Source organism: Triticum dicoccoides, chromosome 1B (assembly GCF_002162155.2).
Source record: "Triticum dicoccoides isolate Atlit2015 ecotype Zavitan chromosome 1B, WEW_v2.0, whole genome shotgun sequence".
NCBI classification, from domain to species: Eukaryota; Viridiplantae; Streptophyta; class Magnoliopsida; order Poales; family Poaceae; genus Triticum; species Triticum dicoccoides.
The window spans coordinates 23,495,230-23,500,834 of NC_041381.1; positions in this window are offsets into that span (position 1 = coordinate 23,495,230).

Below are 5,605 nucleotides of genomic sequence, written 5' to 3' on the forward strand. Positions count from 1 at the left end.
ATGAACTATAGTATGCAAGGGATGACGAAAACGATTCCCGAGATCTTCGTGATGTTGAAATCGACGAAGGTAGAAATCAAGAAAGAGCATCAAGTGTTGATGATTGACAAGACCACTAGTTTCAAGAAAAGGGCTAAGGGAAAGAAAGGGAAACTTCAAGTAGAATGGCAAACAAGTTGTCACTCCCATGAAGAAGACCAAAGCTGGACCAAAGCCTGAAACTGAGTGCTTACACTGCAAAGGAAATGGCCACTGGAAGCGGAAATGCCCTGAATATTTGGTGGATAAGAAGGATGGCAAAGTGAACAAGGTATATTTGATATACAGGTTATTGATGTGTGTCTTACTAGTGTTTATAGTAGCCCCTGAGTATTTGATACTTGTTCAGTTGCTAAGATTAGTAACTCGAAACAGGAGTTACAGAATAAACAGAGACTAGTTGAAGGGGAAGTGACGATGAGTGTTGGAAGTAGTTCCAAGACTGATCATCATCGCACACTCCCTATACTTTCGGGATTAGTGTTAAACCTAAATAAATGTTATTTTGCGTTTGCGTTGAGCATGAATATGATTTGATCATCTTTATTGCAATATGGTTATTCATTTAAAATCAGAGAATAATTGTTGTTCTGTTTACATGAATAAAACCTTCAAATGGTCATACACCCAATGAAAATAGTTTGTTGGATCTCGATCGTAGTGATACACATATTCATAATATTGATACCAAAAGATGCAAAGTTAATAATGATAGTGCAACTTATTTGTGGCACTGCCGTTTGGGTCATATCGGTGTAAAGCGCATGAAGAAACTACATAAAGATGGATTTTTGGAATCACTTGGTTATGAATCATTTGATGCTTGCGAACCGTGCCTTTTGGGCAAGATGACTAAAACTCCGTTCTCCGGAACAATGGAATGAGCTACTGACTTATTGGAAATAATACATACTGATGTATGCGATCCGATGAGTGTTAAGGCTTGCGGCGTGTATCATTATTTTCTGACCTCCACAGATGATTTGAGCAGATATGGGTATATCTACTTGATGAAACATAAGTCTGAAACATTTGAAAAGTTCAAAGAATTTCAGAGTGAAGTGGAAAATCATCGTAACAAGAAAAATAAAGTTTCTACGATCTGATCGTGGAGACGAATATTTGAGTTACGAGTTTGTTCTTTATTTGAAACAATGTGAAATAGTTTCGCAACTCACGCCACCTGGAACAACACAATGTAATGGTGTGTCCGAACGTCGTAATCATACTTTACTAGATATGGTGCGATCTATGATGTCTCTTATCGGTTTACCACTATCGTTTTGGGGTTATGCATTAGAGACAGCTGCATTCATGTTTAATAGGGCACCATCTAAATCCATTGAGACGACACCGTATGAACTATGGTTTAGCAGTAAACCTAAGCTGTCGTTTCTTAAAAGTTTGGAGTTGCGATGCTTATATGAAAAAGGTTTTCAACCTGATAAGCTTGAACCCAAATCGGAGAAGTGCGTCTTCATAGAATACCCAAAGGAAACTGTTGGGTACACCTTCTATCACAGATCCGAAGGCAATACATTCCTTGCTAAGAATGGATCCTTTCTAGAGAAGGAGTTTCTCTCGAAAGAAGTGAGTGGGAGGAAAGTAGAGCTTGATAAGGTAATTTGTACCTTCTCCCGAATTGGAAAGTAGTTCATCACAGAAATCAGTTCCAGTGATTCCTACACCAATCAGTGAGGAAGCTATTGATGATGATCATGAAACTTCAGATCAAGTTACTACAAAACCTCGTAGGTCTTCCAAAGTACAGTCCGCACTAGAGTGGTACGGTAATCCTGTTCTGGAAGTCATGTTACTAGACCATGATGAACCTATGAACTATGAGGAAGCGATGATAAGCCCAGATTCCGCGAAATGGCTTGAGGCCATGAAATCTGAGATGGGATCCATGTATGAGAACAAAGTGTGGACTTTGGTGGAATTGCCCATTGATCGGCAAGCCATATTGTATAAATGGATCTTCAAGAGGAAGACAGATGCTGATAGTAGTGTTACTATCTACAAAGCTCGACTTGTCGCAAAAAGGTTTTCAACAAGTTCAAGGTGTTGACTATAATGAGATTTTCTCAACTGTAGCGATGCTTAAAGTCTGTCCGAATCATGTTAGCAATTTCCACATTTTATGAAATCTGGCAAATGGATGTCAAAACTACTTTCCTTAATGGTTTTCTTAAAGAAGAGTTTTATATGATACAACCAGAAGGTTTTGTCAATCCTACAAGTGCTAACAAATTGTGCAAGCTCCAGCAATCCATCTATGGAGTGGTGCAAGCATCTCGGAGTTGGAATATACGCTTTGATGAGTTGATCAATGCATATAGTTTTATACAGTCTTGCGGTGAAGCCTGTATTTACAATAAAGTGAGTGGGAGCACTACCGCCTTTCTGATAAATATATGTGAGTAACATATTGTTGATCAGAAATGATGTAGAATTTTTCTGGAAAGCATAAAGGAGTAATAGAAAGGAGTTCTTTAAAAGAAAGACCTCAGTAAAGCTACTTAAATATTGAGCATCAAGACCTATTGAGATAGATCAAGACGCTTGATAAGTTTTTCAATAAGTACATAACTTGTCAAGTTTTTGAAGTAGTTCAAAATGAAACAGTCAAAGAAAGAGTTCTTTCCTGTGTTGCAAAGGTGTGAAATTGAGTAAGACTCAAATCCCGACCACGGCAGAAAATAGAAAAGAGAATGAGAGTCATTCCCTATGCCTCAATCATAAGTTCTATAAAGTATGCTATACTGTGTACAAGACCTATTGTATACCTTGCTCGGAGTTTTGCAAGGGAGTACAATTTTAATCTAAGAGTAGATCACTGGACAGCGGTCAAGAATATCCTTAGTGAGGACTAAGGAAATATTTCTCGATAATGGAAGTGATAAAAGAGCTCGTCGTAAAAAGTTACAATGATGCAAGCTTTTACACCAATCCAGATGACTCTAAGTCTCAATCTAGATACATATTGAAAGTGGGAGAAATTAGCTGGAGTAGCTCCATGCAGAGCATTGTAGACATAGAATATTTGCAAAATACATACGGCTCTGAATGTGAAAGACCCGTTGACTAAGCTTCTCTCACTAGAAAAACATGATCACACCTCAGTACTCTTTGGGTGTTAATCACATAGCTATGTGAACTAGATTATTGACTCTAGTAAACCCTTTGGGTGTTGGTCACATGATGATGTGAACTATGGGTGTTAATCATATATGAATATTGGTGTTAAATCACATGGCGATGTGAACTAGATTATTGACTCTAGTGCAACCGGGAGACTCAAGGAAATATGCCCTAGAGGCAATAATAAAGTTATTACTTATTTCCTTATATCATGATAAATGTTTATTATTCATGCTAGAATTGTATTAACCGGAAATGTGATACATGTGTGAATACATAGACAAACATATTGTCACTAGTATGCCTCTACTAGACTAGCTCATTAATCAAAGATGGTTATGTTTCCTAACCATAGACATGAGTTGTCATTTGATTAATGGGATCACATCATTAGTAGAATGATGTGAATTACATGACCCATTCCGTTAGCTTAGCACTTGATCGTTTAGTATGTTGCTATTGCTTTCTTCATGACTTATACATGTTCCTACAACTATGAGATTATGCAACTCCTGTTTACCGGAGGAACACTTTGTGTGCTACCAAATGTCACAACGTAACTGGGTGATTATAAAGGAACTCTATAGGTGTCTCCGAAGGTACATGTTGGGTTGGCGTATTTCGAGATTAGGATTTGTCACTCCGATTGTCGGAGAGGTATCTTTGGGCCCTCTTGGTAATGCACATCACTATAAGCCTTGCAAGCAATGTGACTAATGAGTTAGTTGCGGGATGACGCATTACGTAACGAGTAAAGAGACTTGCCGATAACGAGATTGAACTAGGTATTGAGATACTGACGATCGAATCTCGGGCAAGTAACATACCGATGACAAAGGGAACAACGTATGTTGTTATGCGGTTTGACCGATAAAGATCTTCGTAGAATATGTGGGAGCCAATATGAGCATCCAGGTTCCGCTATTGGTTATTGACCAGAAACGTGTCTCGGTCATGTCTACATAGTTCTCGAACCCGTAGGGTCCGCACGCTTAAGGTTTCAATGATAGTTATATTATGAGTTTATGAGTTTTGATGTACCAAAGGAGTTCGGAGTCCCGGATGACATCAGGGACGTGACGAGGAGTCTCGAAATGGTCAAGACATAAAGATCGATATATTGGACGACTATATTTGGACTTCGGAAAGGTTCCGAGGGATTCGGGTATTTTCGGGGGTACCGGGGAGTTACAGGAATACGAGGAAGAAGCAATGGGCCTTATGGGCCAAGTGGTGGAAGAGAGGAGGCAGGGTGCGTGCCCCCCCTAGCCCAAAACGAATTGGACTAGGGGGCCGACCCCCTTTCCTCCTTTTCCTCCCTCTCCTTCCTTCTCCTTCTCCTTCCCTTCCTTCCCGTCTCCTAGTTGGACAAGGAAAGGAGGGAGTCCTACTCCCGGTGGGAGTAGGACTCCTCCTGGCGTGCCCCTTCTAGGCCGGCCGCCCCCTCCCCCCTTGCTCCTTTATATACAGGGGCACCTCTAGACACAACAACAATTGATCTCCAAGATCTCTTAGCCGTGTGTGGTGCCCCCCTCCACCATAGTCCTCGATAATATTGTAGCGGTGCTTAGGCAAAGCCCTGCGATGGTAGAACATCAAGATCGTCACCATGCCGTCTTGCTGACGGAACTCTTCCCCGACACCCTGCTGGATCAGAGTCAGGGGATCGTCATCGAGCTGAATGTGTGCTAGAACTCGGAGGTGTCGTAGTTTCGGTGCTTGACCGATCGGGCCGAGAAGACGTACGACTACATCAACCGCGTTGTTCTAATGCTTCCGCTTTCGGTCTACGAGGGTATGTGGACAACACTCTCCCCTCTCGTTGCTATGCATCACCATGATCTTGCGTGTGCGTCGGATTTTTTTTGAAATTACTATGTTCCCCAACACTTATTTATTTCTCCTCTTCTTCCTCTCCTCTTCTTCTCCTTTCTTCTCTTCTTATTTTCCTTTTTCCTCTCCTTCTTTTTCTTCTTCTTCTTCCTTCTTCCTTCTTCCTCTTTTCTTCCTTTTCCTTATTTTACTTTTTCCTCTACACTAACCTAAAATGCACTAACCTAAAATCGATATCTACTAACAACCTAAATAAAAAATTAATACAGATATGAAAAAACATATATAAACAAAAAAATGCTATGAACATTATATTCATACATACATAGCCACATCCATTCATCATATAGCTACCACATACATATATATATTATATATATGAAAAAAAATGCAATGAACAAAAAAAATACACTTATGAAGAAAATACTATGAACATGTACACATATATACACATACAAACACATATACACAAAAAAATACAAAAATGCTATGAGAAATGCTATGAAAAACGCAGGGCAGGGGCGGCGGCGCGGCGGCCGCGGAGGGCAGGGGCGGCGGCGCAGCGGCCGCACCGGACGGGGGCGGCGTG